The sequence below is a fragment of the Falco naumanni genome, chromosome 1 (genome assembly GCF_017639655.2).
Source record: "Falco naumanni isolate bFalNau1 chromosome 1, bFalNau1.pat, whole genome shotgun sequence".
NCBI classification, from domain to species: Eukaryota; Metazoa; Chordata; class Aves; order Falconiformes; family Falconidae; genus Falco; species Falco naumanni.
In genome coordinates this window covers 76,452,590-76,475,096 of record NC_054054.1, presented here as the reverse complement: position 1 = coordinate 76,475,096, position 22,507 = coordinate 76,452,590, and the positions used below count along the sequence as shown (strand labels likewise).

General features: G+C 40.0%; 1 protein-coding gene across 3 annotated transcripts in view; it reads right to left on the bottom strand.

Annotated features, from left to right (window-relative positions):
* FHIP1A (FHF complex subunit HOOK interacting protein 1A) overlaps positions 1-8,155 on the bottom strand; it is an 88,266-nt gene extending 80,111 nt beyond the window's left edge. For 2 of the 3 annotated variants that reach the window (XM_040600143.1, XM_040600153.1), the window contains exon 1: positions 7,489-7,585. The gene's annotated coding sequence lies outside the window, so the exon portion shown is untranslated. Of the gene's footprint in view, positions 1-7,488; positions 7,586-8,073 lie in introns of those variants that run through there. The other variant, XM_040600133.1, reaches the window with a different exon arrangement.
* Positions 8,156-22,507: the final 14,352 nt, after the last annotated feature.

Sequence of the window (22,507 nt, the reverse complement as noted above, 5' to 3'; positions counted from 1 at the left end):
TACTCTCAGAGAAGTTCATTATCTTCTAGTTATAACAAAGCTTGGAAGCGCCTACCTTCTGGTTGCTTTCTTCATATTTAGCACTAGGAAAGTTTTACCAAGGTTCTCTAAGAACTTACTAGGAACCTCCATCCTGCTGTACCCTCTAACCAACACTCCTAGGTAATTAAACTCCTGTGATCTGAATGATTTCTGCTAGGTGTACACAAACACCCTCGTTGAGAAAATCTCCCCGATTTACCAGCCTTTAGTCAGTTCTGCCATGGTAATACCAATATTCTTTTTATTTTTATTCACACAGACTTCTAGTAGTATTGTTTAAAATTGAAAAGTTTGCTTATTCTGTCATCAACTGATTTTTCAGCTCCCTCATGCCACAGACCCCAATATTCCTGTACTTGAATAAATAATATTTTTTATCTCAGAATGTACTTTGGTATGATGGCTGCTTAAATCATGTTATCTCCTATCACTGAGCCCAGTGCCAAATGCTCCTGAAATGTTGCTGTTGAGTTGATGCCTCTTTTAAACCTGAATTGTTGTTACTTTAAATGTTTGCCAAAACTCTGTACAAATGTTATCACCAGTAATTGAACATGACTTGCTGCCAATACATTATTTTATTCCCCACACTTTAAAATCAAAACAGTAACTTTTCACTTATTGAATCACTGCACATGTACCTGCTATGATAATGATATAACGCACAGCAAGCACTGAATTTAAGCTATGCGTATTTATCACCTCCTAAACTAATACAACATCCATGAAATGGGAGGCATTACTATCACTTCAGAGTTTTAATTTGTCAAGAGGAAGAATCGGGTTACATTTCATTCATCTCTAATTCATTTAACTTTTTCAAATGTATCTGCACACAAAGTAATTCAAATGCTGCTGAATTTCACTGAAGGCTAATGGAAAATGTTAATGCAAATACAAACCACAAATTCTGCTCACTAAACTTTCCTTACAGGCAAAGGCTAAAAGAAGCATTAATACATGGGAAATTGTTCAGATAGGTTATATATACACCAAAGTCAAATAATTCAGTCATTTTAACTGAGATGACTTGAATGTCAGCAGGACCAAGGTCTGTGTGCCCAGAACTTTGTCCACTCCCTCAGCTACATAAGTCAATCTAACAAAGGGCATCACCACTTCCTTTGACCTTTGTCCCTAGGTCCTTAATATTGGGTAGTAGATACTAATTTACCCATTTTACTAAAAAGTTGCTAAAAACAGCACTACTAACAAAACATATAACTTGTAAATAGCACGCATCTCATAAATGCAGTTTAGCAAACTGCCATAGATGTTTCTCTCTGAATATTTTTTATTCTCAACAATAAAGATTCCTGGTGGGCGTGGGTGTGTGAAGTTTTCCAAGTTCAAGGACTCCACTAGCATCCAAGCAAAACAAACCTAGCTCTATCTAGCCTAAGGAAATTCTGCAAAACCATCTCAATAATACTGTGTGTTCTGCTGTATCAACACTAGCAAGTCAGGAATCCCTAAGCACTGGGCTGTTGCTGGCAAACAGCACCACTGTAAAAATCATGCCAACAAAATACTGCTGAAGGCAGGTGTAACCACCGACATCCATAAAACCTCTGTGTTATCTGGCAGTCAGTTCACATGTTGTTCACGTTGCTGGGACCAAAACACTAAGAACAAAAATAATTGTGAGAGCAAATCAGTTTCTGCCCTCCATGTTTAATTTCCTCCATTATTCTTTTTATGGGTTTTTTTTGGTTTGGTAATTTGTTTTGGGTTCCCACACATACACTCTTAAGAAAATCTACTCTACTTCACACGCTCCTCATCCTATAAAAATGTTTCAAGAAGCTGCTGAAGAACTTTCTAATTGTTTACCTGAAACCACTCCAAGCAAGGAAGCAGAATTAATCTTAAGGCAAGTCAGCAATTTAGAAAGGAAATCAACCTGTTACACTTATTGCTGACTATGTGTTCTATGCTTCTCTGTACTGAAAGGCAAAATGGCCAATTAAAAAACAAAACAAAAACAAAAAAAAAGCAAAACCACCTCAAAGTAAGAGACCAACTGAATGTCCTACTGCTTTGAAACTCAGAATCACAAATCCCAATATGACTGATATTCCCAATTCACACCACAGGCATTCCAAGGACATTTGGGTGGTTCAGTAAAAACATCAGAGCAGAACAAGTGCCAACACACACCCTTTTTTGAAGACATTAATGGTTTGCAGAAAAACCTTTGGCTGCTTAGCACCTGTTACTGCTGTACCTCAGTCAGGCACACAGGAAACAGAACATTGAATAATTTTAAGTCACACACAGAGAGGAACAGAGCCCTCACCTCCACAATGAATCCACATCTTGCTGTGGTTGGTAGCACATGCTTCCTGAGAAGTCCAGCATTTGAAAAATCAAGTGAGTTTCTCAAAAGGGGCGATAAGCTTTTGTCCTCCATAGGCTTTCTTACAGGAATACTGAATTCATGGCATTATACTAAAACATATTTATGGCACCAGCAAAGCGTGTGTGTCACAAACATGCACAGAAGAAACAGCACAGAAGAGTTTAATAAAGTGCATGGGTCCAGTGTAAAAGATACATATCCTAACAGAAACGCTATTCTCAAGGTAACGACAGTACAGTGGTGAAGCAGCAAGCCAGATTATTTCTCCCTCTCAGGTTTGTTACATTAGGGCAGGAGCCCCATAGCAGCAAATTAAGTTAACATAATTCAGTAAAAACCCACACTACTTCATTGACCTGGCTGCACAACAGCAAATTTTCATTCGTTGCTCTTTGACTTGTGTGTCAAAAAACAAACGTGAAAAATTTTCATTACTACACATATATTAATTGTTCATAAAACTAATTCAAAAAGAAAAAAATTTCTTCCATCCTGCTCAGAGGTACTTGAGGTTTTACAAAAGGTTTTGTGGATGCAAATGGAATTGATTTCTGAGCAGTTCAACTCTTCAACTGCCAGCACAGTGCAATAAAAACAGCCAACAGTTAAATTTAAGTTACAATTCAAAAGTTTATTGGCATATACATCTCACCAATAGCTTAAAGACCTCGGGTTTTTTGTACATTAGGAAATCCTTCCAGCTGTGAGCTCTTTTGCCAGCATCACTTTATCAGTTCCCCAGGCAAACAAAGCTACTACTAGAGTACTCACAACTTTATGCCTACTTATATAAAAGTTTTCACAGAAATAAATCCTACCCTTCACCAATATATACCACAGGAAACATATAAAAAATGAACTAGAATTAGAAGGATGAAGGGCACAAGTGTCCTTCAGAACAGTTATTTTTGCAAAGAACCTAGCACATGTTTTTATTCTCACATAATTTTTTTGCCTGCCTGCTTCCCCCCCCTCCCTTTTGTGGTTTTTTTTTTAAACTAAACTCAACAAATTCTTCTAAGGCATGCAACTGTTTAAATGACCAAAACTGTGTCTGTGTTTGTAGACTACAGTAGAGGCACAAAGGGAGATGATGACATTTGACTATGCTTCTACAGTTAAACAGCAAAAATTACATAATGAAAAATTGCCTAATACTTTTAGCACTGATCTAGCTACGTTATTTCCCCACACAGAAGCAGATAACATGTCATCTACAATGCCAATTATGATTAGACCAGAATTAACTGTCATGGTCTGTCACCACTGTGCAGGTAGGCAATGCAGTATTACCTCACAATTTGACTATTTTATTTTTAAAAAGAAAAAAAAAGAAAAAGAAAAAAAAAAGAAAAAAGAAAAAAAAAGTAATTGATTTCCCAATAACTTACCATCCATGGGGAACCACTGCAGTTTGAAACACAATAAATTTCAGAACAAATTCTGCAACTGCTATGAAAATGTATTGCATTTAGGTCAGGAATAATGAGAGTCAAAGCCCCAACTACATCTTACGCTAACTCAGGATCTCATTCCTCCTTTTCAGGTGGCAGTTAATTTTGGAGGAAAAATACTGTTACACATATATATGGAACTAAGGTTCTGGGCCTCTTGCATGCAGATAATTATATTGGCGTCATGTTTCCGAACTTTCCTCTGTTAACTAAAGGTAATCTCACTAAATATGAGAGGCAACACATTCTTAGATTGTGTCTTCACATGCCTTGAGCCTCTACCACCACTGTCACTGGCTCTTAACTTACCCTGCTCTGCTTCCATTCTACATGGAATAGCCTCACCTGGACTTGCCCTTCAGGATCACCTTTAACAAGAATTTTTTGCCACGTGGTTTAAAATGGAAGGCATTCTTATTATACCATCAATGAGTCATTTACTAAAAGATACCTACGTATAATAATAGGAAATCTTATGATCGATGCCTGTGACAGAAAGCAAAGCAAGATGTATTCCTAAAAAGCTCCTCAGTCTTTGTAACATTAACTTCAGCTGCGAACACTTCACTACCATCACAACACCTCCAAACTTAAGCTGACACTTTAAAATGTACTAGCATGTGTATATGTATTACACAGGAGTAACTACTGCCAGAACCACTTATTGCTGCATGTGTTTACAAGTGCAATCAAAACTGTTCTTTCAGTTCAGTCCAGTCAGTATTCAGACTTGATCCAGGTCTAACTGACCTGTTCCCCATGACACTGTGAAATCCTAGCTCTACTTTCCAAATGGATTAATTCTAACAGGAAAAGTAATTGTTTCTTGGAGGCTCTTCACATGAGTTTTAAAAAGTACAGCAATTCTTACAAAACAGCCATACCAGCAGCTACTTATAAGCCTTTATTTGGCCGCTATGCTGTACTGCAAAAAGGACCGGAAAAAAATCAGAATTTCCAGATCACTACTGCCCCAGCTTTCGACCAGTGCAGGCCTTTGTAGCCTCTTCTGGAAGCACCCTGAGGCTATTTGTCTCGATTCAACACCATCAGATCATTAAAAATGCATCGATAACATATCTAAAGTATAGGCATCCACTGCTGTGTAATAGATTAGCTGAAACAAACCCCCAAACAGGACACAAAGAGCACTATTTTGCCAACAGCCTTCCTTGATGCCCTCTTTCCTGCGGGCTTCCTCCAAGGGGGATAAAGTGTATATTTTGTTCTGGGTTGTAGGTCAGTCTTACCCTAAATAACTGATTACGCTGAGAAGAAACCACGAGTAAGGAAACAATGCCAAGTCAGCATGTTTGAGTACAGGAGTCAGAGTTTAAGCGTCTCTAAACAAAAATGTAGTTATAAAACTGTTAAAAAGGGTGACTGGAACAAGAGGTTACAAAAGCTCTGTTCTCAACAGCACCTAGTGAACACAACAAACATATCAGCTACTCTAGACATGCCATAGAGCAGAAAGAAGAGAGACACCATCTCTCTCAAATGTTTGTGAGAAACTTCTAGTCACAATAACATACCTGGATGCAGAGATCTGCATTTTTAAAACAAACTCAAATATGCAATTTAAACATTAAAGAACTAAACAAGATTTCCGTAAGTCTAATTAAAATTTGAAAAGCCCTTGCAATGAAACCTTTTGCAAGCATCAAAAAGCAGCATTTGTATACTAATAAAGATATGCAAGAGTGGAACAGCAGCATTTGTAAGTTCTTTTTTAAAAAAGCCTTAAAACTTGATGTACATCAAAGTAATCTTGATAAAACTTCAATGAACAGTTTAACTGAGAAACTGATGCTTCAGATGGTACTGAGAGTCTGTAAATCTGAAGACTTAAGCTTAACAGGCATCAATGCATTAGTATAATCTTTTGAAAGGAAAATACATCTATAGATTTCTAAAACTGTTTCATGCCAAGATCAAATAAAACCACGTCAGCAGCAGTTTCTCCAATTTTGGTTCTCTTAAGTTTCAGACTGTATGAAGTTTCGTATCCCAATTTTTACCATCGCCACCATATAATTCAGACACAATATGGATACAGTGAAGTTTAAATAAATAAATAAAGATGTAAATGAAGTTATGTTTCTTTCGTGGGCTTTGGCAATACATTTTTCATCATTTTAATAGAATTAACTTATTTTTCAAAGCACATATCATCAATCACTTTGACTCAATAAATAGATTAAAATAGCTGTTAGAAGTCGTCAATTGAAAGCATTTGTCTTGAGATGGGTAAGAGAAAAAGGCATCTGGATGTTCTATCGGCTTCACAGCTGCCATACTCCCACCAGTATAATCTTGGTCTTCGTAATTATTTATACTTTACAAAGTAGATTGTAAGTTCTTCTGCCTTTTCCATCTCCCTCTGACCGTCCACACTCATTAAAGCACAGCCAGCGAGAAAAAAAAGCATTACAGCATTAGGTCCTAATTCTTAGATTAGTTTCAGATCAGGCGGACTCTTTATACACTGCCCAGCAGAAGTAAGACAACACAAATAATGTGAAAACCCTAATCCAACTTCACTCCTTCGGGTATTATAAAAACCTTTCAATTGCCCTTTTTTCTAAAAGGTTTACTTCTAGAAATTATTATATAGAACCAGCACAGGCCAGAAACATAGGTCTGTATGACCTGATGCTATTACCATACTGGTATGTGTGAGATCTCTTTGAATTTATTATCACTCCCTCCTCTCTCTGAAAATGAAAACAAGATAAAAGCATCATGCTTCAGCACTAACAAGACAAGGTCCTGAATCCTTCTTATAGCTATGAGGAGAAATAAAAACTGTCGTACAGATGAAAAATGAAACCGTAAATTCTTGCGGAGCATCAGTTTCACACTGATCAACAGAAAACATCTGGACAGAGAAAGGGCACTGCCAGAGTCTGATGTCTTTCTCAGTTCAACCAGAAGTGGTATGGCAGCATATAATACCATCATACGAGGTGTGTTAATGCTAATCAGAAAATCAATCACACACCCCAAGGAGGAGGAAATCAGACTGTAAGAAACAGCTCCAAATACTACCAAGTGTGCCTTAGCATTACTTCTCAGGTACAAGGAACCATTATGCCCCAAGCTGGCAAACTGTCCTACACCAGCAGGCTGGCCCCATGCACAGCCTCCTAACAGCGTTTGCCCTCCTGCACCTACAGATTTGTCCACACAGAGCACCTCAAAACCGTGCCGAGTTACTACCACTGCCTTGGGTGACAGAACACCCACAAGACCTTGGTAATAGTTCCTCATCGCCTCAAAGATCAGAGGGAGCAACGCAGGGATCGCTTCACCAGGGCAGGCTGCCTTCTCTAGTTACTGGGGCCCTAGAGTTGCTGGGCTCTCTATTTTCCTTTAGCATCCTAAGAAAATATCAAAGGAGCCTTCAGTGATTTGGTGTGTGACACAGTAAGTGTCCCGAAGGAAAATAATAAAAAAATCTATGTTACTAACCTGTTAAAACAGAAGCCCGAACCCAAACTGGCAACCCACGCCCAGGGTCAGGCTGCTAACAGACCTACACAGAAATAAATACCCGGCACTATGCAAAGCGTCACACCTGTGGAGAAAAAGGCTTCCCTGAACCCCAGGCGCGCACCCCGCTCTCACCTGGGCGCTCGCCCGCTCCCCGCTCGCAGTCCTGCGCCAAGTTGGCGCCCAGCGCTGCCCAGGTCGTCCTACAAACCAGCAGCGGAAAAGCCGAGCCAGGAAGATAAAGGGGATTAGGCAGGCATTACTTGCAGTGACCTACATACTCCCCTCAGCACTCGCAGCCCTGAGGCAGGCGGCAGCCGCCCGGCTGCGGGGGGCACCGGCCCACCGCCCCACCCCGCCGACGAGGCGAAACGGCGGCGAGACGCCTCCTCAACTCGGCGCCCAAACCGGGGCGGGAGCGGCTGCGCCCGGCGCGGAGGCCCCGCCGCCAGGTCCGCGGCCCGTCCCCAACCGCCGCCACCCCCTCATGGCTCCCGCCCCGGGGGGCCCAGCCCCTACCTGGCGCGGGCGGTGGCGGAAAGTTTCCCCGGGGAGGGGCGAGGCAGGCTCCGCTCCCTCTCTGCCGAAGCGACCGGCTCTGGGAGGGAGGGAGGGGAGGGGAGGAGGGAGGCGGCTGCCCAGGTGAGTCGCCGTCAGCGACGGGGCAGCCAGAGCCGGCGCTAATCCCTCACGAGGAACCCCCCTGAAGCCCGCCCTCACCGAGCGCCCCAGAGGCTCCGTCCCCTCAGGGCGGGCATCTTCCCCCCCATCCCGGCGGGCGGCCTCAGCTCGGCACCGGCCGCCGAGTTTGTGTAAGTGGGGGGCCGAGCCGCTGAGTCAGAGGGGCGGGGAGGAGCCGCGACCTGGCGGGGTGAGGCCTGGCCCAGCCCGCGGCGGCCCCTGGCGGGCGGCCGGGCCGCGCTCGCCCCCTCCGCCCGCCGCGGCAAGAGCGGGCGCGGGCGGGGAGGCGTCGGGCGGCGCCGCCGGCTTTGGAGGGAGTTAGTTGTGGTTGTCAGGTGAGGCTGGCTCGGCCCTGAAAGAAACACAGTCCTGGCGCAAAAATAAATACATGAAATTTTAAAAGTTAATGTTAAAACAAAACAAAACTGTGGTAGGTAGGCCCTGTACAGACCACAGGAGGAAGGTGGCCCCAGTTATGTGAGTGACTGTACAGCACTGTTTTACCCACTCCTCTTTAATTTTTCGTTAATATTATTACCTTTTTTGTTGTTGTTTTCTTTAGCTGATACTGCGGCATATGAGTGTTGTTCCCTGTCAGCAGAAAATGCTGGTGTTCCTGAGGTGTGCCTCTCGAGTGCTCTCTCCGTGGTAAGCCATGTGCTGGCCTCAGGGGCCCGTCACTTCGTTGAAGCGGTACCGGTGGGAAGATTCACCGGCCGGCCGTTTGCCTGGACCCTCCTGGAGGGTTACTCACATGAGTAGCGAAGAAAGTTTCCTGCCATCAACTTCCCCTACATGGAAAACCTGCAAACCAGAAGTACCATTTTTAGATCTAGCCCATTGTACTTACAAATTAGAATTAAGAGATAATTCCCTAATGATACAAGCTATATGGTTCTTATTTTAAATACCTTACTATAACTGTGATAGACTGCTGTGGTGAATAGTTAAGCATGGTTCGATATACTATTATGTCTTCTTTTTTTTCTTCTTTTTAATGGCTTTAAATAAATTAATTAGACTGTCAGGGTACTGATTGTGATTTTGCTAATGACTCAAAATAGGAATAGATGCTGGCCTATTTAGAGTAATGGCTCATTTAAATAAATGTATAATAGAATTTACCAAGTGTAATGGTGTTCTCTGTGAGCTCAGGAAGCATTTTCTCCAAATGCTCTATGTAATCAAAGAATAATTTACCAAGATTACTAACTAACTAGATTCACACAAGCTAACTCACACCTAAGTATGTCAGGTTAAGATTCCCCAGCCCAGGACAAAACCATCATCCAAAAATCCATTCAGAAATAAAACTGATCTAACGTAAGTGAGGTTCTTCCATTTAGAAAGGCTGGAAGAATAATTGGTTCTTGGAAAGTATCTTGACAGGCACTGAGGCTAAATCTAAGCTTGGGGGGTGGGGGGAGCTGCCATTTCCAAAGAGTGTATTTCCTCCCTCTTGTGCTGTTGTTCGTTGTTTTCAGAATTGCAAGATGAAACATCAGTTCCATGTAATTCTTTATTGCAAATGGTATGGTAGAAGTGCTCAGCACAGCTGCTAATGTCATCCCTCTTACAGTCCGAATCCAGAATCTGTTACCTAGATGTCTGCCCGTGCATGCCTCTGCTGGAGAGGTGTTTACCAATATTAGATCTGGTATTTCTTACCATTCGTTCAGGATGTGGCTTCTGTGTGCTACTATACAGCTTGGGTATAGAGCTCTGTACTATATATATACTATAGAGCAGGTGGGTGCCATTCAGTGGCTGCTTAGGATGACAGAGCAGAAGCTAGCTTGGGAATTTGGTAAAATTGTCTAGAGGACTGTAGCAGACATTGAGAGGATATTTCTGCTTAAATTGTTTGGTCTCAAAAACATGGGAACTGTCAGCCAGCACATAGATGAAAGATGCCCTTTGTGTGAAACATTTCATAATAAGTAGATCATTAAGGAGTGAGCCTCTGAAGCAGTGCCTGTTACGGATGCAGATATAATCTGTTTCACTTCTTTCTACTGCTGCTCTAAACATTTTAAAAACACTCCATAATTCTTTTTCCTGTGGTAATTAGGTTGAATCCAAGATAGCTGTCCCTTTACATCCCTATCATTAGATAAGCTGTTCTATCACAGTTAGAAGAGATGGAAGTGTAAAGATGGCTTATCACAAGCTCCCACTAATCCTCCTGCTGGCCCTCTTTGTTCTGAAGGCATTCTTAGCTACTAAGAAATGCTTCACCCACGTATAGGAGTAAGAGGTATAACACTTGAACCCAGCACAATTGACAGACAAGATAGTTGCAAGTAGTAGAAGTAACACGAGTTTTAGTGAACAGCATTTGCCAGTCTCAAACGTTGTGTCATCAGTACAATGGTGCGGTGCCTTTAGTGATGTTTAAGCAATAACTACAACTAAGTTTGTATTTACAGTAGTTAGAAAACATAGCAACATGTATGCTCTTATTTTTGGTTGCCAGTTTTAATCCACAGAAAACTCAGGCTTAAGAAATTCCAGAAAGTTTCTGCTTTCTGCTACCCAGGGGCATGCCTGCAGCATCAGAAAAAAATTTACTGTTGCAGATAAAAATGACCAAGTTATCCACCTACATAAACCAGACTGCTTTTAGAAGACCTCTCTTACTGTAAATGTCTTTAACTTTTTCTTTCATGTTATTATTTTAAAGGTGTATAAACAGCTGTCCATTAAGAAGTGTGGACACTTTCTGCAAAGATTTTAACTACACTTTCCAGTTACAAGTGTACTGCAAATAGAGGATCTATAAGATAGAAAGAGTTTAATTAAAAAAAAAAAAAAACAATAAAACTATGTGACTGTCAACAAACTAGAATGCTCGCTGTAAATTAAGTGACCCCTGAGCTACCCCATTTAAGACAGATTTTTCATAGATGTGATCTAGATATCATCTCAGTAAAACAAACCTGTACTATATTTGCTTCTTAGCAAGATACCTGATTTCCAGGAAAACCATTAGAGGATAAACATGTCCTGTTTAAGAATGAAGAGGAATACTGGAATTTTCCAAGTCATGTTATATGCTATGTCCTGACAGCCTTTCTTCCTCACCTTCTGTGAACAATAGAAAAAAAGTCTACTTTAAATCTTCAGAACGGTCCTTTAAGAATTTTCTCTATCCATACCCTAAAACCTTTGTACTAAGAAAGAAAAGCACTATATTTTAAATTATTATGAAAAACTATTTGACACTTCTACCTAAATCGTACTTCATTTGAATGGGGTAAACCACATTTATCCATTAATGTTCAAAGATATCCCCAAATTTTTTTGAGATATGGTTTTGCAGATATTCTGCTTCAACACACAATTTACAATGTAGTACCATTCTAAAACCATTAGTATGTGAAAGATAAATGTTATATTACCATGGATACAATCCAGACACCTGGATAGACTGGTAACTAATAAAAATATTTATGCAGACTGGAAATAAATACGTTACCTCTAAGTGTCTGTACTTTGATGAACAATTTCAAAGATTTCAAAATCTATCTTAATTGGTATTTGTTGATTTACCTGTTTCAAGATGACTCTTTAAACACAAGAAAGTTTGTTACAGAAGTTATATGATGGGTTTTAGTTAAAAGCTCACCTTTGGCCATTATAAATCAATGATTTATGAGACAAACCAAAATAAGTTCACTGGCCCTTTAACAAAATTATTTCTCCTCTTTAAAACCAGATTTGGTTATCTATGATACATTGTAAGGGCCTGACACTAATTTTGAGAATAAGTTAATTCACCCTGCTCCAAAACTCAGTTCATTCATAGCCTGTAATTTCTCATGTGCTCTAAAATGGCACAGGTCAGCACTGCTATCAAAAGAAGTAATCTTGCCTTTTTCCACCCATTCTGCCCCTCCTTACACTTTCATCTTCCCTGATGCAGTCAAAGAAAATCTATGCAGCTGTTTAATAAATGAGATCAGTTCCCTGATCCAGATTAAAATTAAACCCCCCTTTTTTACAGTTAACTTTAACATGGATCAGTTCTTTGATCTGGTTCACCTGCCACCACATAAATCCTTACCCTGGCATATGAGAGGGAGCAGCATGAGGGCAGGAATGATCTGGGACACCATAAATTAGCACAAAGAATATGTGAAGCTGAAAGTATGATTCAAAAAATGTCTTTTAACAGATAGGCATGTAAAAGCAATTGTGCTCTATCCCATTGTTTGTGTTTTTTGCTAGAGAGTATGAGTGTAAAGCCCACGCTGTGATATGTCCTCTACATTATCTGAGAACTTGCCTTAGTCCTCTTCAGATACACTCTTTTAATGCTCTGAAAACACAGGGCTGGACCCTGGACTTCTGCTGTAAATCCTTCAAGCTGTGTATTTAGGGAGGAGGTGGGCAACTGACAACTTTTTTTTTTTTAAAAAAAAAAAAAGCCTCCCTTCTCACAAAACAAGACAAAACCTCCTTCCTCCTCTGTCACCTGCTACTGTTGCAGGATTGAAAATTTTTCGGTCTCTTATAGATTTCTTTAGGATTTGCTAAACCACCCCTGCCAGCGAAGATTTATGTCTGGACTCTAGCAAACAGCTTACCTTAAGAATACAGCTGAAGGATATTTAACTGAAATACATCCCTAGAGGATGACTAGCAGTAGACTCTTTGAAGGCTCAGTCCTCCTTTTCTAATTACAAGTTATACTCCAAGGTCCAGTGGGAGCTTTGACCAAGAGGCACATAACACGTTTATTAGTGAAAATTAGGTTATCAATGTTATTCTGCCTTTCTGGTTATGCAGACTGTGATTAGGGCAAACATGATATTTAAGCAAACGGAGCCAAAGCTACTCTTCCATAATCTGTAACCTTCACACATGTCACATCACAGTCAATGGGGAAAAAACATCCATGATTTCTATGCCTAGCCCTTCAACGTCACCTCTGACAATCTGCATTTAATAATTCAATTATCTCAGATTTTAAAAAACCAAAATGTTGACAGCTCATCAATAGGGAGAATTTTAGTAAACCACAATAACACTATTGAACACTGGCTCAGATACAAGGCCTCCTCCCAACTAATCACAACACAAGCTAATGCAAATTCCTTAGAAAAGCACTTTCTTATTAATACCTACACAGTGTTCTCCCTGTTTTCATAACGCCTCCCTTAGTTTTCACTATTATATTGCCCTCCCAAAGTTACACTTCTGTCTGCTTCCATAAAACCTTCTACTTTGTCATCCTGATAGACCACCTTTTTTTGTAGACTCTCTAATCACCAAGCTACTGACAGTGGGAAGTAGGTTACCTGCAATACCGGAAAATCCTGCAGTCTGTGTTGCATGAAGCCTATCTGCCAGATGTGAAATCAGGCATATCGGATTATTTTTTTTTTCCTGAACTAATATGAATTTGCACCTGCTGAAAATTGTTACTGAGAGAGGAAAAAAGAAGGTGTCATAATGTACAAGCCCACTGGTCTCTGAATAGTACTACTGTCCAGCTGTGTGCCTGGGAAGATGCAAGGATAAAACAAGCCACGAAATATCATATATGTCTGCATGTCTTTCTTACACTACTTAAAATACAATGAAATATTAGTAAGTACCATTCTTGTGTGATATATGAATACTGATTTGCTCTATAAATGGGCCAATAGTAGACAGGAGATGAACCATTCAGCTGCTAGGCAAAAAATCTATAGTGAATCAGAGAGTAATTCTTGGTAGTGTTTTGTTCCCCTGCATGTGCTTTTTTGTTCCTTGCTTGGGTCTGGAATGAAGTGATTCTTCACCATTGTCAGGTACTTTATGAAGTCAGTAGATGTTACTTTCTACAGAGAAAATAAGTGACAGAGATAAGACTTGCAAAGGAGGAAGGCTTTGCTTATATTTCTTGCATACGATGTACAGAAGGGTTTTATTTCCTGGAAACTCAGTTGTTTTTAATGTTTTACATTGCAGCTTAACTTCTCATCAGACTTTATGGCTGATTGTTAAGAATTGTAAGTATAAAGTAGTTAATTGAGAGAAGTTTTTACTTAATCTTTTGGGGAAAAAATCTTTTTTTTTTGCCAGTAATGGTTTTATTTATGCCAAATAAATACTCAGTGCAAGAGAAAAGCTGAAATAGAAAGTTTTACTGAAATCCTCAGCAATTTGCTGAATTAGAGGTCAATGGCAGTTGGAGATTTGGGGTCAAATATCAACATTAGTAGGTGCCTGAATTATTTTAAATAAATACATCCTGTTGGGTTTTTTTCAAAAGCATCTGGCAGGTGAGAAGTGCTCATAACACTTTGCATTTAAAAATCATTGGATAAAATACACAGACAGCATAAGGATCAAAGACCAGTCTCCAGTGTCTCTTTCTCTCCCTTTGAAATCTAGTTCCTAGTTGCAAGCTACTACAACCAGCTGGAACAATCATGCTCCTCTTGCTTGCTGTTCCCTGGCTTGAGTTCCTTGCAGCATAGTACTCCAGCTTCAAAAGACTCCCTAGTTTCCTACTTTCTATAAATTGATGGGTAAGAAACATTGATGCAGGGAAGGAAAGATGAGTTTGAATTTCTTTGGTTGAGTTAAAATTAAGCCCTGCTCTTTTATTTTGTAGGCAAATGATCTATTAATGTACTATTTCTAGGGCCAAAAGCAGCTCCTCAGCAGATGTGTTCTGAAGAAAGTTCCGTTCAGTTCTTTCTAAAAGCAGTTTCTAGAGTCTGGGTGCTAACTAAATAAAAATCTTCATTTGGAACCCTAACTCATACAATGAATCTCCAGAGAGGACAGGATTGCAGTTACACTCTTCTATGTATTGCATAGTCCTTTAGCTAGATCCAAGCAACTCCCTGCTCAGTGGAGACTTCTTGAATGGCCTTTGTAAGGGGCTTGGTTGTCCCCATGCATTCCATGAAGGACCTGTAATGCAGGTACGAATTTCAATCTAGCATCTGAAAGTTAGGCAGTACCGCCACTGTTGGAAACTGGGTTGTAAACTTCCTTGCTGAAGGCAAAATAGAGAACCAGAAATAGTCAGAATTATAGTTCAAGGGAATTTGTTTTTCAGCTGCCTTTTTGAGGTATTTGTTGTGCTGCTTTGTTTTTCCTATTTTTCCTCGTACTTCTTTCCCCAGAATGAGATTCTGTAGTATTTTACTTGCATTAAAGGAAACTTGCATGTGGTTGCCATCTACTTCTACAAAGAAACAGAAAACAATAGGTAGTTAGTATCCTAAATAGACTGGATTATATAATGAAATGATATTAATTTTTAACTTGAGCTGTCACAGTTCAAGAAATATGGCCTAACTGTACAGCATGAGTTGTACACGCTTGTCCCTGAGAAATCAGTTATAGTTTGCACATCCAAGAATTTGTACTTTTACAGAATGTAATCTGTCAGATACTAGTGCCTTGAGATTCTTTATCATAAGAAATTACTTGTTCAAGTGCAAGCTGGACACCCTTGTTTAAAAAAAAGTATAATTTTTAGGGACTCTGTCCTTTAACATGTAGTCACTGGAAATTGCAATCCTGATGGAATTCAGTGTTTTTCATTTGTTGGCCCTGGCAGCTGTGCATTAGTAAAATAAATAAATTAAATAAACAGCAGCATCTGTTCCAGTCACTAGAGGCTTATGGCTGGAGTTATTTGCATTGGATGGGAGGAGAAGCTGTAGTAGAGGAGCCCAGTTTTCCAGAGCAGAGATTAGTGGAATCACTAGGAATAAATATGTAGAATTGTGTGACCTGTGGGAAATATCTCACCTGCCAAATGATGACACTAACTAGTATTAAAGTCTCAAGTCCTCTAGCATCTATTCTGCATTATTCATAGGAGTAGGAATATTCAAAGACCTAATATGGTATCAGTCTGTATCTTATTAAAAAGAAAACCTGTGGCGTAGTTGAGAACCTAAGCCTGTAGGGGTTCTTTTTTAAGTTCATTATTCTTGGCTCCAGGATACCTTACCCTGTATATGTATATGAATAGCATAAGAGTGTGTCTGTGTGTCTGTGTGTACATATATATATATATTTGTGAATATACACAGAATTCTTTGTGTGCATGTGTGTGTGAGTGAGACTGGATAACACATACATGACCTTACACACTATAGTCAAGATGGTCTTGTTTTGATAACTAAGCAATAAACGTATTGAATAGCTGTGATGCACAGAACGTACAACAAGGTGATCTAATAATGCCTCAGGATTCAAACACCATCAATCTCTCCATAAGCCTGGAAGAGCAGTCACAAAGTAGGTATTCCTATACTGTATTCTTACCTGAGAAGTTAATCAATGCTCTGTTACCGTTCTTAAAAAGATGGAAAATAAATTCTGAATCAGCCAGACACATCTAACTTGCCATTCCAAAATGACTGGGGGAAGTAGTATACAGCTGTAGGAAAAAGTGGCAGAACGAACCAGAATATTTCGCTGTACTGGAATCCAGAAACTCAAATGGAAGTTGCTTATCGGCATTGCAACTGTAGCCAGAAATACATACTAATAAATAAATATTAAAATTGGAAGAAAAACAAAATTGAAGTTTATAGACTTCTGAAAATGATTGTGCTGCTGAAGTGCTATAGTTGTATGATGCATGGTTGTTTCAGTTGGCAAAATCAGATCTGTGAAACTATTTGTGGACTGAGTACTAAGCACTTAAGAAAAGAATTTCTGGTAGTTAATCCATTCCTAGCTGGAGCCTGAAACTCAGGAGAGAGCTTCTTTTGACAGAAATTGTTCTCTTCTGGGAAGGTAACTAGTTTCTTGCTTCTTCAGGTTCTTTTGCAGACACCCCTTTGGTTCTAATCATAGCAATCAGAGATTCACAGAAACACAGAATCATTCAGGTTGGAAGATGTCTCTGGAGGCCTTGGTGGCCTGCTCAGAGCAGGACCAAATACATTAGGTTGCTCAGGGCTTTGTCCAGTTCAGCTTCAAATATTTCCAAGGGTGGAGATTCCACTGGGCCTTTGTTTCAGTGTCAGACTGCCTTCATGGTAACAAAGGTGTTTCTGATGCCTAGTGGGAATTTCCTGTGTTCTAACTTGTGCCCATTGCCTCTTGCCCTGTCACTCTGCACCTTCAATAAAAGACGAGGCCATTCTGCTGACTCACACTCAACTTGTCCAACAGGACCTCCAAGTCCTTTTATGCAGAGCTGCTTTCTACCTAGTTGGCTTCCAGCCTGTCCTGTTGCGTGAAGTTGTTCCATCCCTGACACAGAACTTTGCATTTGTCCTTGTTAAATTTTACGAGGCTCCCGTCAGCCCATTTATCCAGGATGCAGAAGTCTTTCTGAATAGCAGTCCTGCCCTCCAGTGTAACAGACATGCCCTCCAGTTTGGTATCACCCACAAACTTGCTGTGCAAGTGATCGGTCCTATCATCCAGGTCTTTATTAAAGGTGTTAAACAATATTGATCCTCGTATCCATCCCTGCCTGAAGGCACTGCTAGTAAGCAACAGCTAGTTGGATTTTATACCACTGATCCTAGGTAGCTTCCTGGGCCCAGCCACACAGCCAGTTGCAGTGCCTGGCTTCCCAGGAAAGGCACTGTCGGACCTTCAATGCTTATTCCCTGAATTTTATTCAGTAGAGTCTGTGGCATCATTTTTCTCATAACATAAGCACTGTGATCAATGAAGTGATCTGGTTACAGGTTTAAAGCAAGCCAGTGAACAGGAGGTAGCGGTACTGTGAGGGATAGTATCTGAAGCCCAGGAAGACATGTCAGAATGCCTTGCTAGATCACTGATTGTTGCCAGACAGTGGTTGTAAGGCGACAGTTAAAATGGGTTCAAAGGGGAGTAAATAAAACGGAGGACAAGTCCCACTGATTATAACTGATATTGAAAAAAGTACTCCTGGTGCTTTCTGTGGCTCAGAAAGTTTCTGAACTGCTTATTGCTGGAAAGAGAGGTTACTTAAGCTATTTTCATTCTCTTCCAGTAAGTACTATTGGGTATTGCAGAAGATTGGATATCAGACTGGACAGACCCATCTGTGTGAGCCATTATAGAGCACTTGACTTCAGTCTGTTTCAACATTAAAAACGGGGAAGTATCAACAGGCGAAGCAGTAGTGAGGTAGAAGTGGAAGGAAAGAAGATTTTTACTTTGTTTTGATATCCAGAGGGAAGCTGAGGAGGTTGAAGGTTCCCACTTTCTTTTTCATCCTTGAGAAACATCAATTTATTGCAAGCAGCAAGCTTGGAAGAGAAAGAAGCAGAATATGGACTATTTAGAGTAATTTTTACAGCTCTAGGAAGAACTGTGTTTACCAGTACTGTCTAAGCACTGAATGTCAGTCAAGTCAGTCAGATGGATATGTGTGGGTAAAAGGGATATGGGGAAATTTGAAGGAACATGAGTGCTCCAGCAAAGGCTTCTTCAATTTTGTGTGAGGGTGCTTTTCAGTTTTCAAATTATACCTCAGTCTAGTAAGTAATTTTCAGGCTTGCTGCAGTGAAAGTTGTTCACAGGAAGGTACAGCGCAGCCTATATTTGATTACTAATTGGTTGGCATTTATCTCTCCACTTTTCTCAATTTTGTATTACTGCTGGTCTGCAAAAAGCATCAGTAATGTGGTGAACATCACAGACACAGAAATCAGGAATTGCAGTGTGAAGATATTTATTGTGTAATAACCAAATCTGATAATAGCAGCTATTTGAAATAAAACTATAAATGGTTCATATGAAATAATTCTGGTTTTAAGGATAGTGAGCTATATAATTTAGTAGCACTGGGAACTAACTTTAAAAGTTGCTGTGGCTAATGCTTTTTTCATACCAATTTCATGCCGTTGAAAATCCACCAGCATTAATGGAGTTAATCCTGATTTTCACTTACATAAATGCAAAGAAAGCTCAGCCTCCGTGATTTTTTACACAGTTTCAAGTGTGCTTGGAACTGCTAAACCCACTTAATTCCACATAAAAATAAAGCTTAATGCAGAGAGATCTAATTGTTCTTATTTCACATGTAAAACTCTATGGCAAACAACAGAACAATGATATACTTTGACACTTTAGATTTGCAATAGTGGTTGAACATTCAGAGGCTTTTTGAGCTGTCTTTTTATCAATGAAAAGTCTGTGAAAACACTTAACTAAATATTAGCTTGTATTAATGTAATCCTGTCCACTGGCTTCCAAAGATGATGGAAGTACTAACTGCCTGTATCAAAGGGAAGAAAAAGCATTTGATTTTAAGACATAAATCAAGTCCTTCGCTTCTGACTCTTTGATCAGCTTTGCTTATACGGGCACATAATCTGACGCCCTTTGTCATCTAATATTCAACCTCTTTCCTCTCCCTCCCCTTAGTATTGAGCTTTTATCAAGGCCAGATTATTTTTTTTCTCTCCAGGGACTAGTCATGCCTCATTCATTTTCCTCTCGAGTGTTTAGAAACCCTGTTGCAATGTTAAACCATTAGGAAATTCCCACTTCTTGGAACATCGAGTACATCCTGTTTTTGTTACTAGGCTGCCGCTCTATGGCCATGTGCATAAACTACAGGTTTAGTTCCACTGAAGTAAACTGCCGGAGTTTCTGGGAATGTGTAATAGAACATCTGGGCTTCATGTTCTGCAACGAGAGTATGGTTACCTTAAAGAGGACAAAGGAAAATACTACCATTTCACCTGTAGAAACCTACCAGCCTGATATCTTAAATACATTACAGACTATCTTTTTATCATTAATATGCTTACTGTAGTACCCTAATACATAATTTATCACTATGCTGCTTGCCCTGGCTGTCTAAAATAACGCTATTTTGAATTGGATTTTCAAGTGAGAGAGTAGTCAGTCTTTTATGCCAGAAAGCAGAAGGATATGCTTTCTAAATACCCTGGCTAAGAAATCAAGTAGATGTTTAGACTGATACATGCCTGATGTCCTTGATAACTGTGAAGTTTTGATGCTTTTGAATCTGTGCAATAAGTAGGTAATGGACGTGAATCAAACCCTGTTTTAAATATAGAGGTTTATATGTAGCCATACACAGTAGTCTACAAATAGGTTAAAGGGGCATCTAAACTTCTATTAAGAATTTTTTCACTTATGCAGGGTTAGAATATGCTGCCTGGTAAGTTATTATATAACTCACTATTTTCACATCTGCTTGTGAAAATTGAGAGGATTGAAATTTAGCAAATCTGCCTTCTGGAGTGCTGTGAGCAAGCTGTAGATTTGTCTGCCTGTAAGCACTTCTGCTTCAGTTTTACAGCGGCAAGCCCTGTCACAGCCAAAACTCATGTTGAAGAGGGTGGGAATGGCACTGTATATCTGTATAATATTATTCCCTATCCTTGGGCAATTTTGCATGTTTCCATTCAGAAAGTGAAATTAGAGCAAGCTTGACATGTGTTTCTGACTTTGTCTTTAGCACATCCAAGCTAAGAGGAAAACTCCAATGTTGGTGGAGATCTAATTTCTTGCAGGTATTAACTTCTAAAGAACACAGTCATTGGTTGATGTCCTGTCAGTGATCATCAGTTACTACATAAAATATCATAAAGGCTTCAAAATGATACTATTTTCTGTGTAAACAACACCTACTGTTCAAAAGCAATCTGAAAAATTAAAGTCCAAAGTGAAGGAAATTCATTCAGGTGAATCAAAGAGGTCTTACTGGCCAGAGAAGCCCAGCAGCTGGAAAACAAGCTCAAAATTTTTAAGATGTGTTTTCCTTTGAATATTCTCCTGTATGCACTCCTGGGTTTGCTGGAGGGCAGAGTGGAAGGAGGATTGTTAAAAATTAAACAGTGCACTCTTACTAAAATAAAAATCCACTGTACAGTCATCACTGATTTAAACTGAAGCAGGTGCTGACCTTTGGCCATGTTAGTAACATTGTTCCAGAGAATCTCTACAGCATTTTAATATTTTGTGCTAATGTAAATTAATAGTATGACAAGGACAAAACTTCTTAGAATAGTATTTTCCAGGATGTTCAGTGATAAGGCACCTTTGGTTTCTAAATGGAATCTGCTGTTAAAAGTGCTAATTAGTTCTGCCAAGAAGGTAACAGTGCCTATGCCCTAATAAACCAAACTGTAATATATATTACGAGGCTCTGAATGCCACAGTTATATCTCCCCATTTATGAATATTACAAGTAAATTTACAACAAAGAGGAGATTCAGAAGGAAGGGGAGATCATAAAAAAATATAAAGCAGGATCTCAGAAAGAAGTTGGATGAGAAACAGCTTGGGTATGGGAACTAAACCAATATAAAAGGAGATTAAAAATTACCACATTTTCTAAAGTATTTCCACAGCAGTCAGTGCAAGCAAAAGCAATGTAAGAAGTGAGGCTTAAAACCATATGCTGAAGTTGCAAGTGACAATATTGAAATAAAAGTATTTTTAAAGAACAGGCATGCTGACCAAATAGCTAGAGGCTGGAATGCAAAAGAACGCAAGGCTGCCTGAAGCGTGATGCAGGCAGTGCAAGATCCTCCTCTGTAGTTTATTTGTTGCAGTAAAACACCAAGGTCCCTGGAGTACCAACTGGTGCCATGTACAAACCTGGCAAGTGCTGCAGTGCAGCAGTCTTTGACGCCTAACACATGCAGCTGAAACAGTGAAGTCTACCAGCAGGGCTAAAGAGTGAGATTTAGAGCAGTAAACAGTGAGAAAACATCAGCAAATTTTCTGTCCTGTGGCACTGTGTCAGGTACATGCACAAGAAAATTATGTATGCAGAGGCTAGCAAAAGCTAGGTTAGTTGTAGTTTGCAAGAATTAATGTAACAGTTGACTGAAGATGGTGAATTGAACTGGGTCCTGTACCCAGAAACCCAACCAGGTCCTGTAACAGTCAACACAGTTTTTGAGCTGCTGTAATAAACGGAATTATTTCCTTCACGTGAAGATACTAAAAATGTCCATCTGGTACAAACTGTTGTGTTTTTTTCCTCCAAAACTTTTGCACACATTCATTGCCATTTATTATTATTTTTCTCCTGTGTTCTTCCTAAATGGTTGGAAATACCAATGCACTGTATTCCAGATATGGCTGCAGCAGGGCTGTATAGATTATTTATGCTGCTGAATTCCAAACACAGGCAATGAAGCTGGTGAAAGGGTCTAGAGAACAAGTGTTATGAGAAGCGTCTAAGGGAACTGAGGCTGTTTAGCTTGGAGAAGAGACTCAGGAAGGACCTTATTGCTCTCTACAGCTGCCTGAAAGGAGGTTGTAGGCAGGTGGGTGTTAGGTCTCTTCTCCCAGATGCAAGCAAGAGGACAAGAGGAAACTGCCTAAGTTGCGCGAGGGGAAGTTTAGGTTGGATATTGGGAAGAACAACTTCACTGAAAGGGTGGTCAAGCACTGGAACAGGCTGCCCAGGGAGGTGGTGGCATCACCATCCCTGGAGGCGTTTAAAAAACACGTAGATGTGGTGCTGAGGGACATGGTTTAGTGATGGACCTGGCAGTCCTGGGTTAATGGTTGG